Genomic DNA, 21,111 nt, shown 5'->3' on the forward strand with positions numbered 1-21,111 from the left:
CTAAATGAACATGTGAATTTAACAAAACATCCAAGAGACAATTAGGGAAAGCCAAATGTTGACTGAATAGTTGATGGTATTAAGAAATTATTGGCTGGGGATGGTGTCTTTCCCCTGTAATCCTAGCACTTTGGGAGGCTGAGGTGGGTGGATCACCTGAGGTCAGGAGTTTGAGACCAGCCTAGCCAACATGTTGAAACCCCGTCTCTACTAAAAATACAAAAACTAGCTGGGCGTGGTGGTGTGTGCCTGTAATCCCAGCTACTCGGGAGGCTGAGGCAGGAGAAACACTTGAACTCAGGAGGCAGAGGTTGCAGTGAGTCGAGATCACACCACTGCACTCCAGCATGGGTGACAGAGCAAGATTCTGTCTCAAAAAAAAGAGAGAGAAATTACTGTTATTTCTTTCAGATGTGACAAGAGTATTTTAGTCATACTGCTTTGTAGAAATACTCACTGAAATACTTATGGATAAAATATTATGATGTTATCTAAATCATTCTCCAAACAAGGCCAAAATTCGGGAAACTCTATCTAGAAAAACAGTGTGGCTATTAAAAATACACATTAATCTGAAAAGTACCACCATCAGATAAGATTTAAAATGAAAACAATGTGTTCTGGACAGGAATACTGATTGTAAACAGCTTAATTGTTTGTTTGTTTTGAGACCTGGCCTCCTTCTGTCACCCAGGCTGGAGTGCAGTGCCACAATTATAGCTCACTGTAACCTCAAACTCCTGGGTTCAAGCAATTCTTGCACCTCAGCTTCCAGAGTAGCTGAGACTACAGTCATGCACCACCACACCTGGTTAATTATTTTATTTTATATTGTAGAGATGGGGTTTCGCTATGTTGCCCAGGCTAGTCTAGAACTCCTGGCCTCCATCAATCCTCCAACCTCTGCCTCCTGAAGCCCTGGCATTATAGGCATGAGCCCTGACAGCTTGCTTGTATTTTAAGTACAATTGGTAAAACTTATAAACACAAAAAAATAAAAACATTTAAATGCTCAAGGACAATTTATAAAACAGGTGAAATGCAGAAATGCAAAGTTACCATGAAGAAATTTAATTGATACTTCATTAGTAATGTACTTACCCATTGATGTGCCAAAAATCAGAAAACCATTTTTTTCAGGTAAGAATAGTGTGGATGACCTTCCAAGACAACATCTCACAGTGCCCTCTGGAATCAACGAGTCACAGCATGAGTAGGCAGGGGTGATGTTCAAGCGCATCAGCAATGGCTCAATAATCAACCAACTAGAAGGACATGTGCCAGACCTGGTTCTGCAGGTTCCTCATTGGCTGGGCAGGACCCATTTATTCACTGACCAGGAAGAAGCCCTGGGTTGGGCAAGGAAGTGCCAAAATGCCAGCAGGAGTCACTTGGAAGCTCTGTGTAACAGCTCCTAATGAATCAGTACAGAATTAGTTTGGTATTTCAACACCTAGAGGATCCCTAGAAGATGTCTGGGTTTGCTAAACATTAACTCTGTGAGAAGAAACACTCATAACATAATCAAACCCAATATTATTAAAGTGAGGACTAAGCAACATTGTTTCTCACTCACAATGCTAGCTCACCTTCTATGTGTGACTTGGAGTAGCTGTGGCTAGCAACCATTTGGCTCTTAAATCTGTCTATATCTGTGTATTCTTACGTATCTCATATATATGTGCATATATGTGTAGATACTTTTAGGCAGAAATCAACATGCATAACAGAAACTCATTCTCCTCCTCTACCCACATTTACTGCTGAACAGCCAAAATTTTAGACTCCATTTAGTTAGAGACTCTTATCAGAATGACCTTGCCAGCCAGCACCTTCTTATAAATTCTATATACAAGATACTTCATGGTGATCTAACTCCTTAGCTACATTTTCACCATTTTATCTTGCTATGACACTCTATGTTCTTGCCATATTGAACTATGTATAGATCCTTGAACAAGTACTTTATTATTAATAAGATTTTCTTTCCATGGAATGTCTCTCAGGCCCCCTTCATTTATAGGTTGTTGCAGGAAGTCAGGGACCCTGAATGGAGGGACTGGCTGGAGCTGCAGCAGAGAAACATAAATTGTGAAGATTTCATGGACATTTATCTGTTCCCAAACAATACTTTTATAATTTCTTCTGCTGGTCTTTACTTTAATCTCTTAATCCTGTTATCTTCATAAGCTGAGGATGTACATCACCTCAGGACCACTGAGGTGTTAACTGTACAAACTGATTGTAAAACATGTGTATTTGAACACTATGAAATCAGTGCACCTTGAAAAAGAACAGAATAACAGCAATTTTTAGGGAACAAGGGAAGACAACCATAAGATCTGACTGCCTGCAGGGTCGGGCAAAAAGAGTCATATTTTTCTTCTTGCAGAGAACCTATAAATGGACATGCAAGTAGGAGAGATATCACTAAATTCTTTTCCTAGCAAGGAATATTAATATTAATACCCTGGGAAAGGAATGCATTCCTGGCAGGAGGTCTATAAATGGCCGCTCAGAGAATGTCTGTCTTACGCAGTTGAGACGAGGACTGAGTTACGCCCTGGTCTCCTGCAGTACCCTCAGGCTTACTAGAGTGGGGAAAATCTCCGCCCGGGAAAATCTGTGGTCGGACCAGTTCTTTGCTCTTGAACTCTGTTTTCTGTTGTTTAAGATGTTTATCAAGACAATATGTGCACCACTGAACATAGACCCTTATCAATAGTTCTGCTTTTGCCCTCTGCCTTGTGATTTTTGTTGTATCCTTATCAGTAGTTCTGCTTTTGCCCTTTGTCCTGTTCCCTCAGAAGCATGTGATCTTTGTTCTGCTTTTTGCCCTTTGAAGCATGTGATCTTTGTACCTACTCCCTGTTCTTACACCCCCTCCCCTTTTGAAACCCTTAATAAAAACTTGCTGGTCTGAGACTCAGGTGGGCACCACGGTCTTACTGATATGTGATGTCACCCCTGGTGGCCCAGCTGTAAAATTCCTCTCTTTCTACTGTCTCTCTTTATTTCTTAGCTGGCTGACACTTATGGAAAATAGAAATAACCTACGTTGAAATACTGGGGGCTTGTTCCCCCAATAATAGGTATATTTCAGGGGTCAATTCAGATTTTTAGCAAGTCCTGAAAGTCTCTAATGTCATAAGTATAGCATTATAGAAAGTACTGGAGAGCTTACTTTTCCAAGCAAGAAAACTTTCTTCCACGTTAATTAGTCAAAATCCTCATTCACTACTCTCCCAAATTCCTAGCATCACTGAGTCAATAATTCAACAGATTTTTCTCTGACGGTCTGTTTATTCTGCTGACATCTATTTTCCTCCATTTCCTCTGGCCCTTTCCTCATCTGGTTCAGAATTAGTGGTGGTAATACAGAAATCACCAGCAGCCAGGTATTGGGAAAGACTTCCTTACCACAGAAGGTGAAGGGATGGTTCAGCACCAAGGACAGGGGCACATGGGCCCGCTTACTTTCCTGCCTTCTCCACCTCATGTATATTTTAGTCCTGCTGTGTGATTTTGTCTTAGATTAAGTGCCCTTCCTCATTGCTGAGACTAACTGTGTTATCGTTTTCACTTTATATTGAAATTTGTTTCTTATTTATCTCCCTTATCCTTCCTCCTCCTTACCCTTACTTAGTACAATTCCTGGGGCATAGTAGGCTAAATAAATTTTAGATTAATTAATTAATGAATCAATCACTCAATAAATTAACAAATATATTTCAGAAAAAAAGACTAAAATCCAAAGAGACACAAATAAAACAATTATGCAAGGAAGCAAAAATAATATATTTGTTATTACTCCTTCAGACATCAATTCTCACCCTGGCTTTGCATCAGAATGATCTGAAGAGATTATTGAAAATGCAAACTCCAACGTGGGGGACATAGGAAGACTCTGTCTCTACAGAATATTTTAAAACTTAACCTAGTGTAATGGTAAGGGAAGTGGAGGCAGGAGGATTGCTTGAGCCCAGGAGTTCAGAGCTACAGTGAGCTATGATCAAATCACTGCACTCCAGCCTGGGCAACAGAGCAAAAACCCTTACTCAAAAAAAAAAAAAAAAAAAAGCAAAAGCAAACTCAAAGATGCTTCCCCAGAAATACCAGAAATACAGAAAGTAAGAGAGAATTCTGATGGTATGGACTTGACATGTGTATAGAAGTAGGGGGACAGCTTGCACAGGTGATTTCCAAGGGCATGAAATATTTCTTCTACAGTTAGTTATAAGTTCTGCTATATCCCTAGAGGAGGAATGAAGCATGTGGAAGGGGAAGAAAGCTCCAGTTGCCCTGGTTCATATGAGCAACAGGACCCAATCTTTTCAGCTGGGTGAAATGAAAATCAGCAGGAGCTGCATCTTTATTCTGATACCTGCTGATCTCCCACTCATGATGTAATAGTACAGGTAAAGTTATGCTTTGATTAAGTTTCTTACAGATTCTGGAAATTAGACCTTAGTCAAATTTATAATTTGTGAGTATTTTCTTTCATTCTGTGGGTTGTCTGTTTACTTTGTTAATAGTTTCTCTTGCTGTGCAGAAGCTCTTTAGTTTAATTAGGTTCCACTTGTCAATTTTTGTTTTCATTGCAATTGCTTTTGGAACTTAGCCAAAAATCATTTGCCAAGGCTGATGTCAAAAAGGCTATTTCTTAGGTTGTCTTCTAGGATTTGTATAGTTTAAGGCCTTACATTTAAATCTTTAATATATCTTGGTTAATTTTTATGTGTGCTGAAAAGTAAGGGTCTAATTTCATTCTTCTGCATATGACTAACCAGATATCCCAGCACCATTTATTGAATAGGGAGTCCTTTCCCCATTGCTTTTTTCTGTCAGCTTTGTCAAAGATCTGATGATTATAGGTGTGAAGCCTTATTTCTCAGTTTCCTACTCTGTTCCATTGGTCTATGTGTCTGTTTTTGTACCAGTACCATGCTGTTTGGGTTACTGTGGCCTTATAGTATAGTTTGAATCCAGGTAGTGTGATACCTCCATCTTTGTTCTTTTTGCTTAGGATTGCTTTGACTGTTTTGTGTCTTTTTTGGCCTCATATAAATTTTAGAATATTTTTTCTCTAATTCTACAAAGAATAACATTGGTAGTTTGATAGAAATAGCATTGAATTTGTAAATTGCTTTGGGCAGTATGGCCATTTTAATGATATTGATTCTTCCAATCCACAGGCATGGAATGGCTTTCCATTTATTTGTATTATCTCTGATTTATTTCAGCAGAGTTTTGTAGTTTTTGTAGAGATCTTTCACCTCCTTTGTTAGGTGTATTTTTAGTATTTCATTTTCTTTGTGGTTATTGTAAATGGAATTGTGTTCTTGATTTGACTCTCAGCCTGGGCACTATTAGTGTATAGAAATACTATTGATTTGTCTACATTAACTTTTTTCTCCTGAAACCTTGCTAAAATCGTGTATCAGTTCTGTTAGCCCTTTGGCAGAGTCTTTCGGGCTTTCCAATTATAGAATCATGTTGTCAGTGAAGACAGAGAGTTTGACTTCTTTTCCTATTTGGATGCATTTTATTTCTTTCTCTTGCCTGATTGCTCTGGCCAGGACTTTCAATACTATATTGAATGATATAGTATAGGAGTGGTGAGAGTGGACATCCTTGTCTTGTTCCAGTTCTCAAGGGGAATGGTTCTGGCTTTTGCCTGTTTTGTAAGATGCTAGCTGTGGGTTTGTCATAGATGGCTCTTATTATTTTGAGGTATGTTCCTTTGATGCCAAGTCTGTTGAAGGTTTAATCATGAAGGGACATTGGATTTAATCAAAAGCTTTTTCTGCATCTATTGAGATAATCATATGGTTTTCACTTTCAATTGTTTATGTGGTTAATTACATTTAATGTAAAAAGTGAAAAAATTTTAAGTAAAAGTGAAATGGTTTTCACTTTTAATTGTTTATGTGGGTAATTACATTTATAGACTTGCATATGGTGAACCAACCTTGCACTCCAGGAATAAAGCCCACTTGGTTATGGTGAATTAATGTTTTGATGTGCTGTTGGATTCAGTTTACTAGTATTTTGTTGAAGACTTTTGGGTCTGGGTTAATCAGGGATATTGGCCTAAAGTTTTCTTTCATTGCATCTATGCTGGATTTTTGTAGTAGTCTGATACTAGCTTCATAGAATGAGTTGGGAAGGAGTCCCTTCTCCTTATTTTTTTGGAATAGTCTCAATAGGATTGGTGGCAGTTCTTTATACATCTGGTAGAATTCAGCAGTGAATCCATCTGGTCCAGAGTTTTATTTGGTTGGTAGTTTTTTTTTTAATGATTCAATTTTATTGCTTGATATTGGTCTATTCACGGTTTCAATCTCTTCCTGATTCTATCTTGGGAGATTGTGTGCTGCCAGTAATTTATCTATTTCCTCTAGACTTTCTAGTTTGTATAAATAGAGTGGTTCATAGTATTCTCTGAGGATCTTTTGTATCTCTGTGGTATCAGTTGTAATGTCATCTTTGTCATTTCTGATTGTACTGATTTGGATATTTTCTTTTTTCTGTGTTAATTTAGCTAGCAGCCTATCAATCTGGTTTGTTGTTTTAAAGAGCCAACTCTTGGTTTCATTTCTCTTTATGGATTTTTGCATCTGAATTCTATTTAGTTCTCTAATTTTAGTAATTTATTTTCTTCTGATAGCTTTGGGATTGGTTTGTTCTTTCTTCTTGTTCTATTAAGTGAAAAGTTAGATTGTTAATTTGATATTTTTTAACTTTTTGATGAAGGCATTTATGGCTTATTAATATTTTTGAATTCCTAATATGGTATGAAGTTGTTTTCTTGCAGGAGGGTGATCAAAGTCTAAAAATTATCATTGGTTTTAAAAAAAACATTAGGTGATACACTGAAAATTTCAGTTTATTTGACACCATGTTGAAAAAGATAAAAATTATTTTAAAGTATATCTCTACTTTAGTTAGTACAAAATTTGTATTTTCTTCCTTTAAAATGAAAAATAATATTTTCCATATTCCTGATATTTTCAGAAAGGTTAATCTTCAAAATATAACCAAAAATCTTTGTTAGTTAAGGTATTTCTATTGTTCAAGGAAGAAAATCCTCTCTTAAATACAACTAGAAGCAACCTGTTTAGAGTAATATTACTAAGGATTGTGACATATGGCTTCCATGTCCTGCTTTGTCAAAATAGAAGCAGAAGAAACAATGCTGGAAGAGAAATGAAAACAAGAAAGACCATTACAAATCATCTACAGATAAACATAAAATTTATAACCAAACAATTTGGGGTGTGAATTATCAAAGACAGAAAAGCTATTCAAGGTCTAATCCAGAATCACTTCTGTACTGGTTTATGTCTTGGGAGTTTAAAATGTAAGGCATTGCAAGAGTTGTACGTGTAAGCAATGGAGTTTCTTTTGTATTAAGAAAGAAGCCTATATTTATCGAAACTCAAAAATTTCCTGGTAATTTAATTCAAAATGCTTCCTACAACCCATCAGCTGTCCTTTCATCTTTAGACTGGTAAGATATTTTCCAACCAACTGTTTTTCATAACTGGGCCTGAGGTCATGTTCACATCCAGACCTGTATTTTTCACCTTGCTCAATACTTTGCCCTTTTAACACTTCTAAATCAGAAATAAATAAGTTCTGCCACACCATTCTCAGAGAATGTCTCTCTGGGAAGAACAGAGGTTGTTAGAATGCTTTCCTTAGAGACCCCCTTGAAACTGTATTGTCCTGCACAACAAATAATAGACTAGGAGTCAGGAAAACCACATGCCGAGCAACTCACCTAACATCTCTAGGCTTCAGATATTTTTATCAGCTTCTGTAGAAAAAAAAGTATTTAAATTTAACAAAGTAAAATTGCTACATTATTGTCCATTTTTTGAGATCTTTGCCAGATCAATTTATTGCCGCTCAGTTCCAAATCCACCTTTTTTTAATTAAAAAAATTTTTGTAACCCTGCATTGAAATGTAATTCATGTACTGTACAATTCACCCTCTTAAAATCTTCAATTTAATAGTTTTTAATACCCACAGAGTTGGCAATTATCACCACAATCAACTTTAGAACATTTTTATCAACCCAAAAAGAAACCCTATACCTTTCAGTAATCACCTGTCAATTCTTCATCCTCTCCCCATCAGCCCTCAGCAACTGCTAATCTACTTTCTGTCTCTATAGTTTTGCTCATCCTGGACCTTTCATCTAAATGGAACCATAAAATATTTAGTCTTTTGTGACTGGCTTCTTGCACTTGGCATCATGGTTTCAACTTTCACCCATGTTGTAGCATATATCAGTACTTCATTTCTTTTATTGCCAAAGAGCATTCCATTGTATGGATATGCCCCATTGTATTTATTCTACCAGTTGATGGACATTTGTGTTGTTTCTACTTTGTAGCTGTTATGAATAATGCTGCTGGGAACATTTCTGTACAGGTGTTTATGTGGATGTGTGTTTTCATTTCTCTTTTTTGTTTTTATTTTTATCCCTGGGAGTGAAACTGTTGCATCATATGCTAACTATATGTTTAACCATTTGAGGACCTCCCAGATTATTTTCCAAGGCAGCTGCACCACTTTCCCTTCCCATAAGCAGTGTATGGGCACCAACTGCTCCACACTCTCACCTACACTTGTTACCTATCTTTTTGACATCTTTTGGACAGTAACAACCATCTTAGTACATGTGAAGTGGTATCTTATTGTAGCATCCACCCTTCTTTGCAGTGCTCTGTGAGATACAGCATTTTTTTTTCTTTGCTGCCACGAAGTGAAACTTTTCTGTATAGGCTGTGGAAGGGATGCCACAAGAGGGAGGAGATTCTTCCTGATTTTGGTATATTTTTCTTCTCTTTCCTAAAGTAAGGCTGCTAGTGGCATGCGAGAGACCTACTGGTGTTCACCTTCCTCCAAGTTTGTCTGGCTCCTAGGCAGGCAACTTCCTTCTCACCAGCCCCAAACTCTACAAACTTGGAAGAGGGTTCCCCACCTATTGCAGATCAGCTCTGGTCACAGACAGCTCAGGAACTTCATCGGCATAGGCTACCAGTGCCTTAGGCCACAACTGGTCCACAGCTGGTGGGGATCCCTCTTCCAAGTTTGTCCTTTGTTGGATTCACTTTCCCTGAGCCCTAAAGGGAGTAACTGTTCCCTATCTTTGCTATTGCTGTGTTGTTTGGAATTTTCCTTTTTCCCTTTTACTAATTGTAATTCCTAGTTATTAATATTTGTTTTTAAGAGATGGGATCTCACTCTATTGCCCAGGCTAAAGTGCAGTGGCACAATCGTAGCACACTACAACCTCAAACTCCTGGGTTCAAGCAATCCTCCCATCTCAGCCTCCCGAGTAGATGAGACTACAGGCAAGAGCTACCTCATTCGGCCCAAGTTAATCATCTTTCTCTTAAATAGTCCTTTGTATATATTACTGATGTGATCTCTATTACCTGTCTGGACCCTGACAGGTCTAAGATTCACCATCTTTTAATGCAACTAGATATAGTGAACATTTTTTTAAATTAATCATATCAGCACTACTCTAAAACAGAGTTCAATTATTTTTTAGAAACTTAGATGCATTAAACTACCATTGTAACGTGGTCTAAACAACTTTTACAAATTTTCCACAGGATTATAATATAAAAACATCTAGTAAACAATTGTAAAAAGAAAATTATAAAGGGAAATTCAAAAACTGCTGAATTGTTATCATTTCAATGAACAAACTGTAGTTTTATATGATACTTTACTTTCAAATTTTAATCAGCTATCATTGGAAACAAATGCAAACACATGTGTCCAACATGAAAATAAAAGTTGGAATCAGTTGCTTCATGTATTTGCATTGTATGTGTCCCTTTAGCAGCTACTTTCTATCTCATTCAGTCTAAAGGTTACTATCTGCCTTCAAATTACAGGTTAAATGAGAGCACTTGCTTATGATACAGAAGAAAATGGACTAAGGAGAGCTTTCTCTGGCCATGAAGATCAAATTATAATGGAAACTAAGGAAGTGGTTCTGCATTGTCATCAGTTAGAACTGCCAAGTTTATAGCAAACCAGTCTGGCGTAGGCACAGCCCCAAACTGGATGGAACTCTATTCATCCTTCTCTAATTTATTTTTATCTTGCTACTTCCTTAAAGCTGCCTTATATCATGTCAGAAGTCCACATCCATGCTCAATACCCAGCATTTGTTCTGGCATCTGCTGACCTTTTGCTTTTATGTTGTTCATTTGACACTTTTTACTCAATATATAGTTGTTGATAAATCCTGATGTGAATGTTCATGCTACAGCATTGTAGCCCTGAGGTACCACCAGATACCAAAAAAAAACTGACTATAATTATTAAGAAGCCATTAACCTGGGCTACTCAAGTGAAAATAAAGCACCAAAATTTTACTCTCAGGTCAATGTGAATGTGGCTATGAAGACATTCAAACTAAGCTCCAGATTGCTCTGCAGAAATACAGCCTGACCTTCATTACCATGATACTATCATTGAAGTTGTACACAGACTACAATTCTCAAGATGACTCCTTGAAAAATTTTAAAAATTTCTTTTTAAAATTTCTCTAGAATAACAATGTTGGGCATCTGTTAAATAGAGCAGTCTTATGGCTCTCCTGACCAGTTAATAGGAACAAGCCTATACAGCCTAGAATCCCAAAGTAGGAGAATCTTAATGCAGTACCTCCTTTTGTTCCATTACATCCCCAGACATATAATACTTCCCTATGAGACTAAGAAAAGGGCACAGACTATGAGATGGCCAAACAGGGTTCAAATCAGGCCTCTATCAGAACAAGCACCATGAGTTTGCCAAATCATTGACTTCTCTAGGCCACCATAAAAAGGGCAAAATACTACCTACCTAACACAGTTATCATACAGATTAAAATAAGGAAAATAAAAATTGTAGGCAATTCCTGGCACATGCTAACTGTTGAACAAATGGTTATTAGGAGTGTGATGAGAAGAAATGATATAGCACTGTTTTTAAAGTTGATTAGCTCACACACAGTGAAAGAATGGCATTGATATTGCATTTGGTGTAAATGGCTAAAAAATAAAAGCAACTTCATATAAATTTGTGGTATGTCTCTGCCATCATTCAAACATCAAGTATGACACTATCTCATAAGTCACTGTTCCCAACCATACGTGAAAGTTCCATACAGCAGTCATATAGGGTAATTTGCCTTCTGTAGGAGAAACTGTGGATTAACAAGTGTTATTAACTAAATGTCTATCACCTCTTGTCCCCCAAAATGTACATGTTGAATCCCTAACCCCTAGTATGACTGTATTTGGAGACAGGGACTTTAAGGAAGTAATTAAAGTAAAATGAGGTCAAAAGGGTGGGGCTCTGATCTGATAGAATTAGTGTCCTTAGAAGAAGAGACACCTGAAAGCTTCCTCTCTTTCCTCCCCTTCCAAGGATTCATGCACCTGAGAAAAGTCCCTGTGAGGACATAGTAAGAAGGCAGCCACCAGCAAGCCAGGAAGAGAGCCCTCACCATAAACCAAATCAGCCAAAACCTTGATCTTGAACTTTCTAGCCCCCAGAACTGCAAGAAATTCAGCCTAAGCTGATTGAGATACCAGTCAATTCCTAAAGTGTGCTTGAAAGAATGACAAGTCTCAGAAAAAAAATTATGCATTCCTCGAGTATCCTTAATTCTTATGTATAGGGGTTGAGCTCACTTAAATGCATAACATGTACAACTTAGCATTCTTGATATTTCAACAGATAATTTACTGTTTATAACCCTAATAGATGCCTCTCATTACTAAAAGGCTAGAAATATTGAAATATATTTAATCAGAAACTGCTTGATGGCAAAGTAGCTTTTATAAGATTAAATACATGAATAGGAGGCATTGCATTAAAACCACTGAGAAATACTTAAATGTAATAATTTAAATAGCCAGTTTCAAGACAATAATTATGTCTTTTGAATGAAAATGCCCTAGACTACTTCAGGCACATCCTATATTCCTATCTTTGATGTTTCAAAACATGTGTAGTTTTTTAGTGACTTTAGTATTCATGGATTGAGTGTGCTAGTTGATGTCAAACATGACTGGCAGGCACATTGCTACTGATTGTGGCTGAAAATAAGCCACACGCAGAGCCAACAGCATCATCTGCAGCAGGCTTAAGAATCACAGCATCACAGATAAGAGACTGACTTCTTATCAACCCTCCAGCTCCATCTCAAGCCTTTATTTCACAGCCACATCCAGGATACAAGCCCTCTCTTATATGTCTGTGGTGTTCAGTCCAGAGTTACTGCACAGTGTTGAGATTTTGCTTATTCATTGAAGGGTTGGCCTGCCCCTCCACAATTGTGGGTGTTTCTCATCAGGTGGGACAAGAGACTGAGAAAAGAAAGAGACACAGAGACAAAGTACAGAGAAAGAAAAGTGGGCCCAGGGGACCTGCACTCAGCATACAGAGGACCCTGGCCGGCACCAGTCTCTGAGTTCCGTCAGTATTTATTGATCATTATCTCTACCATCTCGGAGAGGGGGATGTGGCAGGACAATAGGGTAATAGTGGGGAAAGGGTCAGCAGGAAAACATGTGAACAAATGTCTCTGTGTCATAAACAAGGTTAAGAAAAAGGTGCTGTGCTTTGATGTGCACATACATAAACATCTCAGTGCATTAAAGAGCAGTATTGCCACCAGCATGTCTCACCTCCAGCCTTAAGGCGGTTTTCTCCTATCTCAGTAGATGAAACATACAATCAGGTTTTACACGGAAACATTCCATTGCTCAGGGACGAGCAGGAGACAGAAGCCTTCCTCTTATCTCAACTGCAAAGAGGCCTTCCTCTTATACTAATCCTCCTCAGCACAGACCCTTTATGGGTGTCGGGCTGGGGGTTCGTCAGGTCTTTCCCTTTCCATAAGGCCATATCTCAGGCTATCACATGGGGAGAAACCTTGGACAATACCTGGCTTTCCTAGGCAAAGGTCCCTGCTGCCTTCCGCAGTGTATTGTGTCCTTGGGTACTTGAGATTAGAGAGTAGTGATGACTTTTTAACAAGCATACTGCCTTCAAGCACTTGTTTAACAAAGTACATCCTGCATAGCCCTAAATCCATTAAACCATGAGTCAACACAGCACATGTCTCTGCGAGCACAGGGTTGGAGGTAGGGTTACAGATTAACAGCATCTCAAGGCAGAAGAATTTTTCTTAGTACAGAACAAAATGGAGTCTCTTATGTCTACTTCTTTCTACATAGACACAGTAACAGTCTGATCTCTCTTGCTTTTCCCCACATTCATGGGTGAAACCAGGAATAATTTTTTAACTAGGCTTTGGTACCAAACATTTCTGTTTGGCGTACAAAGCTCCTTTGATTATTCTGTGGATATGAAGTCTGCCTTTTTTGCTCATTATCTAACTTAAAGGCTAGGGGGAGAAAGGCACTTTGCTGATTCCCTAAGTATCAGTATAACAATAAACAAGTCAGAGTTTGTAGACGCAAACAGGAATGCTCACACATTACTGCGAAAACATCAGTAATAAGTAACCATCATCTTTCAAATAATCTGATCTATGCACAGCTAAGCTGGATACTACATTTTCTCCATAGTGCCAGCCTTATGACAAATTTGCAAGTTTTATGAATTTTAAAGACATAATGGAATTCTACAGGGCAGATTCAATAGAAAGAAAAAAGCATGGCAATTATTATAACCACCTGTATACTAAACACTAGCTTCTGAAGACTGACTTGCAGGGAGGAAAAAATGCAAAGAAAACGATAAAAGTAAGCAGCAAAAGGCAAGAGTCCTTGAGGGTTCTACGAATAAGCAAATAATAAAAGTATAACGAAGTGTTTGAAAGAAAGCCCAAGATACTCTTAAAAAGTAGAGAAAGATTGATAGTATAAATAAATGTGATAAAAAATAAAAGTCAGCATAACAAATATCAATAGTTTCAGCATTTAGATGTTGAACTTCATTGGTAAATACAAGTTTAGTTTATAAAATGCCTTATCATTGTTATTAATTTCATAGTTAATGAGTGAGAAGTATCCACATGTCTTACAGCTAAACTGTTCTTATGAGCTTTGCTTAAACAAATACAAGTAGATGTTGGCTTGACTTGAAGTTAGGTGTACATAATTTCTGTGGCATTTATTTAGTAACATATTTAACATATTTTTTTGTCCAGTAAATGTAAGAAAGTCTTGAATTTACTGTACTAGTTGAAGTTAGAGCTTATGTTTTATCCAAATCTCTTTAGCTGTAATGTTCAGGAAATAAGACTACATTTTGTATAGATTTTTTAAAAAGACTAGTCTTCTTGGCCGGGCGCGGTGGCTCACGCTTGTAATCCCAGCACTTTGGGAGGCTGAGGCGGGCGGATCACGAGGTCAGGAGATCGAGCCCATGGTGAAACCCCATCTCTACTAAAAAGACACAAAAAAATTAGCCAGGCATGGTGGCGGGCGCCTGTAGTCCTAGCTACTCGGAGAGGCTGAGGCAGGAGAATGGCATGAACCCGGGAGGAGGAGCTTGCAGTGAGCCGAGATTGCGCCACTGCACTCCAGTCTGGGCGACAGAGCGAGACTCCATCTCAAAAAAAAAAAAAAAAAAAAAAAAAAAGACTAGTCTTCTTTTTATAGAGTTGATCCCACTGACAATGACTCAAATACATTTCAAAAGCCCAGTCCTATTAAGTGTTGATTTCACAATATGTAAACACTGGGTAGTGCTCTTTTGGGACAATTCAAAATATTTCAGTAGGGTTTTACTAGTCTTCAAGGACATTGAGTAGCAATCCATATAATAGACATACTAGTCCCATGTCCTGAGCAAACTGATAGGTTCTTCCAAGAACACAACCAGGAAAACCAGTGATCATGGTGCAGCTGTGAGTCTCAAAAGAAGAAAGAAGACTTACATCATCTTCCAGGCTTCCCTTGGGCATCTGACCACATTTGCTGAGCAATTGCAAATGGCTAGATGTCATCACAAGCCAACTGATTTAAGGCAATGTTAACTATATTACGCGAGTGGATCAGCTATGTTAACAACACCCTTTGCAGCAAATCTAACATACTTCTAAACAAATCAACCAGAACAGACCAGATGTGTCTGTTTCTCATGAGATTTAAGTAGATAAATAGATTGAAACACAATAATTTGTCAGGACATAGTCCAGTAGGTAATTCTGTCTTGGAAACCGTGGCTAAAAGAGCCATAGAAATTGTTGATGGGATCCAGAGGAGATTAAACATGCTCACATCAGAGCTGTCTCCAAAACAGCACACAAGACACTTAGCAGGGGAGAGAATCTCAATGTCCATCAGCTCTCTGGCCTGGACCCCAAGGTGCTCCAAAAGTAGAGAGTGCTGTGGCTCAGCAATTGACACCTGATTGCATACGTTCATCTGTTTTACATTTGTACCATTTCTGCTGATATAAGAGATCAAGGGAAACCCTTCACGGCCACCAGAGGCACCCATGGAATAGAAAATCTGGTAGAAACAAACTTGTTATTGACAAGCTTCCATGAACCACACGGCCCTCCCAACGTGGAATAGGCTGGTCATGTGTGGGTAAGATATGGTTCATTTTAAACTAGGATGACAGTTACTGACACTGCATTGCTGTTGAAATCTGTGCATTCGTGGCCACCGCTCTATGTCATGAGACATCCAAAACAAGCTGAATAGGTATGTGAAGATCATACCAATGGTAGTCTTTGCTTTGGCTGCAAAGCTGATGAGGACTTCTGAGGCCTACTTTGAGGACATGGCCAGGCCTCACTTGGGCAAGCTGCTGACACCAGTGCTCCAAGAGTACCTCCCCCTAGGGGGCTCAGTCCCAGCTCCACTGAGCTCAGATACTTCCTCACTGTAACTTGACTTTAAGGAGAACTAGAGAGAGTTTCTGCAGTTGTGTTTTACAGCATAATTGAGGTCAGCCCATAGTAAACAGCATTGCCTGAATGCCATCCTCACTGGATGCTACAGAACCAGCTTCCTTTCCTTTTACTTTAAGTTTTGGCCCAAGATAAGTTTAAGCAGAAGAAGACCTGGCTGAGGGTCACTCAACATCTGCAGCCCAGGTCTTGGCAAGCTGATTTCCACCAGGTTCTGAACAAGCCATGCCTGACAAGCTTGGCATTCTTGTACTTCTTTATTGAAGAAATAGCCACCACCACCCAATCCCAGTATAGCATCTTGCTCAGCAACACCCAGGCACTGGAAGCCACCTATTTAGAAAGGAAATAATATGCATAGCATCTATACTTTTAAATAACTTTTGAGATAAAAGTTCATAGTTAGATTAAAAGGTTTACTACCATTTATGTGAGAGGAAATAAAATATTTAAAAGAACAAGTGGTCTATAAACAACCTTGCTTGCAGAAAGTATTAAAATACATTAGAAAAAAAGAAGAATTTAGATAGAAGGTGTAAAGAAGTCGTAGTGTTTGGAAGAGTTGGAGATTATATTTCTGCAAGCAAATCCAGACAGAGAAAAGTTAAGAAAAACCACAGTTTTTCAAGTCTACCAGGACTTGAATACTGTGCTTTTTTCTGTTGTTGATAAGAAAAAAGTGCTTGAGAAAACTGATGGTGCCAAGTCACAATGTTGTGCTGGCTTCTGCTCTGCTTTCTTGGAGAATTTCCAGGGAATCATTACTCTGTATCCTGTGGGAAGGGGAGGGGGTAACATCCCCAGACCTATCTGAAAGCTCCCTCTTAGCTACGCAGCATGTATAAGTGAGATAATACAAAGACTTTTTATCTTAGTCACTGAAAATGCTCTTGCCAATTCAAGGTAAAAATGGTCACTTCCAGTTTGAAACTTTGGGTAAATATTCAGTAATTTCAAAACAATCTCCCTCCCTCCTCCTCCTCTTTCTCTGTCTTTTCTTCCCAGGGATGATGTAAGTTCCTGAGGGACCTGGCTGGCCCAGACCCTAGGTCAGATCACTAGAATGACATTAAAGTTGTAGTCTAACATCAGAAGAGAATAAATGTAGATTTGAAGCCCTGCCAGACAGAAACAGTTCATTCATATTCTACAGATATTTATCAGGTACCTCCCATGTGCCAGGTGCTGTCTGGATACTGGACTCCACAGTGATTAAAATAGATAAAAACCTGCCTTCATTGAGCTTTCGTTCTAGTGGGAGGTGTTGTGCCCAGGGGTGTTAGAGAAAACGCCGCACTTTGAGACGAATTAAGAGTCCTTTATTAAGCCGGCGGCCAAAGAGACGGCTAATGCTCAAAATTCTCTCGGCCCCGAGGAAGGGGCTTGATTAACTTTTATACCCAGGTTTAGGAAGGGTAGGGGAACTCAAATGCGATAATTCTACAAAAGTGAAAACATGCAAGAATCAAAAAAAAAAAAAAACAAATGGTTACAAAGAGATAAATAATTTAAAAGACAAATGGTTACAAGAAGAGTAACGGTACCAGGTGCAAGGCTCTAAATCTTTCATTATAATTAGATATAGGGGGGGTCTGCCGGACACGAACTCAAGGCTTTATGTTGTTATCTCTTTGAGAAAAATCCTGGGAACTTCATACATTGTTGGTGCTAGTACCTTATCAGTTAATTGGGCTCCTTTGAAATGCTGAGGATCTGCTTACACAGGTCAACTCCTTGCGGAAGGGGGTTGGGTAAGGAGCCCTTAGTGTCTTGTAAATTAAGGGGTCAATTGGAGTTTTTCAGGCTTTCCCAGCTAGAGAGTCTTATTTACATGAGAAGCAAGGCTAGGTGATTAAAGAGACAAGCAGGATAAAATTCAAAGTAACAAGTTAGAGTAAGAACAAGGTTAGGCATTTCAGAGGGAAAGCAGAAAGTAAATAACATGAGAACATACTTAATTTTCTCAGTCGAGTTATCTTACATTAAACACAACTCTACTAATTATAACCAAGCCACTTTCATTGTTGCCACCAGATAGCTCATGACAGACAGACATTCAGCCCAAATGCCGTTATTACTACTAATACACCAAGGCCCTTCTCCTCTGAGTCCACATACTACCTAAGGATCCTTCTTAGCACAATTCTCCAGGTATTTCTTACCAATAAGTACAGTCATCCAAGAAATAATTGTATTCTTTTGCTATCCAGAATATAGCTCAAACTAGGTGCCATGGTCTTAATATTTGTGTTATCCCAACATTTTCATGTTGATACCTAATCCCCAATGCAATAATATTAAGAGATGGGACTTTGGGGAGGTGATTAGATCATAACAGTTCCACCCTTGTGAATGAGATTAGTGCCCTTATCAAAAAGTCTCAAAGGAACTTGTTTGTCCCTTCCTTCTGCCTTGCTAGGACACAGCTCAGAAGGTGCCATCTTTGAAGCAGAGAGGGAGCCCTCACCAGACACCAGATCTGCTACTGCCTTTTTCTTGGACTCTGCAGCCTCCAGAACTGTAAGCAAGACATTTCTGTTATCTATAGATTATCCAGTTGATAGGGTTTGGCTCTGTGTGCCCACGCAAATCTCATGTTGAATTGTAATCCCCAGTGTTGGGGGAAGGGACCTGGTGGGAGGTAATTGGATGATAGTGATGGTTTCCCCTTGCTATTCTCTTAATAGTCAGGGAGTTCTCACAAGATCTGATGGTTTAAAAGTGTGTGGCACTTCCCCCATGTATTAGTCAAAGTTCTCTAGAAGGACAGAAATAATGAGATAGATGTATATATAAAGGGAAGTTTATTAAAGAGGATTGACTCACATGATCACAAGGTGAGGTCCCACAATAGTCCATCTGCAAGCTGAGGAGCAAGGAAGCCAGTCTGAGTCCTAAAACCTCGAAAGTAGGGAAGACAACAGTGCAGCCTTTAGTCTGTCATCAAATGTCCAAGAGTTTCAAAGCTGTAGAACTTGGAGTCTGATGTTCGAGGGCAGGAAGCATCCAGGACAGGAGAAAGATGGAGGCCAGAAGACTAAGCCAGTCTAGTCTTTGCATGTTCTTCTGCCTGCTTGTATCCTAGCCATGCTGGCAGCTGATAAGTTTGTGCCCACCTAGACTGAGGGAGGGTCTGCATCTCCCAGTCCACTGACTCAAATGTTAATCTCCTTTGGCGACACCTTCACAGACACACCCAGGAGCAATACTTAGCATCCTTCAATCCAATCAAGTTGACACTCAATATCAAACATCACACCCCCTCACTCTCTTGCCTGCTGCCATGTGAAGAAGCTGCTTGCTTCCCCTTCACCTTCTGTCATGATTGTAACTTTCCTGAGGCCTCCCAGTTATGCTTCCTGTTAAGCCTGTGAAACTATGAGTCCCTTAAACCTCTTTTCTTCATAAATTACCCAGTCTCAGGTAGTTCTTTACAGCAGCGTGAGAACAGATGGATACACCAGTCTATGGTATTTTGTTAAAGCAGCCCAAATAGACTAAGACACTAAGTTTCAAACTTTATTCTCCAATGTACCATCCCCCAAATTTTCACAGTTATCTTGAAAGGTAATGACTGTCTTGACTCTAATAATTTAAAAATGTTTTGGAAGAAATTTTGGATAGAGTAGAAATTCGGAAAAAAAGATCTTGACATTTCTTTCTAAATTTAAGATACTATTCTACTGTTAAACATTGAAAGCCACATATGCACCTTCATATATAAGTGTACATATGTGCTTTATGTATTTTATGCTCATTATGTGTTTTATATGTGTATGCAAGGGAAAGAGTAGAAAACAGGCTGAACCAATGATTTCCAATACTATAAAATAGAGACATTATATATTAATTAAAATTCTCTGAGTTAACATAAAATTATCTAAATCTGCATAAAGAAAGCTAAAGCATTATTTAACCCACTACAATTAAATTTAGGGAAAAATAAACAAATCTGAGAAAAATGTATTATCCTGAGGGGGTTCATTATTAGCCTTCACAAGTTCAACATAGATTTTTTTTTTTTTTTTTTTTAGACGGAGTCTAGATCTTTCGCCCAGGCTGGAGTGCACTGGCGTGATCTCGGCTCACTGCAACCTCTGCCTCCCAGGTCCAAGCGATTCTCCTGCCTCAGCCTCCTGAGTAGCTGGGATTATAGGCACGTGCTACCACACCTGGCTAATTTTTGTATTTTTAGTAGAGATGGGATTTCACCATGTTGGTCAGGCTCGTCTTGATCTCCTGACCTTGTGATCTGCCCACCTTGGCCTCCCAAAGTGCTGGGATTACAGGCGTAAGCCACTGCGCCCGGCCCAACAAAGTTTTATAGAAGGGCTACATAATACAGTCATTATCTTTCTGGGCAAATCATATCCATAGAGACTCATATGTTTAACATTTTTTTATCATAAATCAGAGGTTAAGGGTCCTACCTTAAATTTAAAAGTATTGGATGTGACTGTAGCCACAAGGGCTGACCACTATAAAGAATTTAATATTTCTATTTCATTAAAAAGGATAAAACAACATTTGGAAGCAAAGCTTGTCAGGAGAGATGTTTCTTAACCTTACCCTGACCCCCTCAATAATTGAGTACACCAGATGCCCACATCCCCATTTGTATTTTATTCATTACTTCTGGTCTCTTCTTCGTGGCTCCTTTCACCATCAGTGGGAGGTAGGCCTGGGCTTGGCAGATGAATGAGGGGACTGATCTTACTCTTCTCTAACTAAATAATAAACAGCATCCCTTCAGAACATATCAAGTCCTTTACTCCTTAGCCTCTATTATTTATTAAATATTTGTAAAAAGTATAATAGTTGAATTACCAAGATCTACCCTTTCTCTCCTGTTTTGAGTTTTTTTAACCAAAAGATTCTAAAGCTACTAACTAGTCTGAAATACAACGAGCCCAAAGAGAGGGAAAGAAAACAAACAACAGAAGTAAAATCAAAAACAACAAAATTTCTGAAGCATAAAACACCAATCTCTGTTATGCAAAAAAAAAATTGTGAGCTAACCATATTGTAAATTCTGGTGAACTCTTCTAAATGTATCCTGATTCTAACTAAATATGCTTCCAAATTCAGACAAGACTCCAAAAATGGCAGACACAGCCCACTGGACAACTTCATCTAATCAGGCGATAGGCTTAAACAGTCACAGCTGTCCACTCCCAAAGTGGGCTTGTAT

The 21,111-nt window shown here is 38.7% G+C and overlaps 1 long non-coding RNA gene across 1 annotated transcript in view; it reads right to left on the bottom strand.

Moving 5' to 3' along the window:
- The window catches only part of LOC134736347 (uncharacterized), a 77,341-nt gene extending 58,049 nt beyond the window's left edge, over positions 1 to 19,292 (bottom strand). Inside the window, exons 1-3 of the long non-coding RNA XR_010120307.1 lie at positions 18,747 to 19,292; positions 7,787 to 7,822; positions 1,102 to 1,414 (exon numbers count right to left, since the gene is read on the bottom strand). This is a non-coding gene — a long non-coding RNA (uncharacterized lncRNA). The remainder of the gene's footprint in view (positions 1 to 1,101; positions 1,415 to 7,786; positions 7,823 to 18,746) is intronic.
- Positions 19,293 to 21,111: the final 1,819 nt, after the last annotated feature.

The sequence above is a fragment of the Symphalangus syndactylus genome, chromosome 4, assembly GCF_028878055.3.
Source record: "Symphalangus syndactylus isolate Jambi chromosome 4, NHGRI_mSymSyn1-v2.1_pri, whole genome shotgun sequence".
Taxonomy (NCBI): domain Eukaryota; kingdom Metazoa; phylum Chordata; class Mammalia; order Primates; family Hylobatidae; genus Symphalangus; species Symphalangus syndactylus.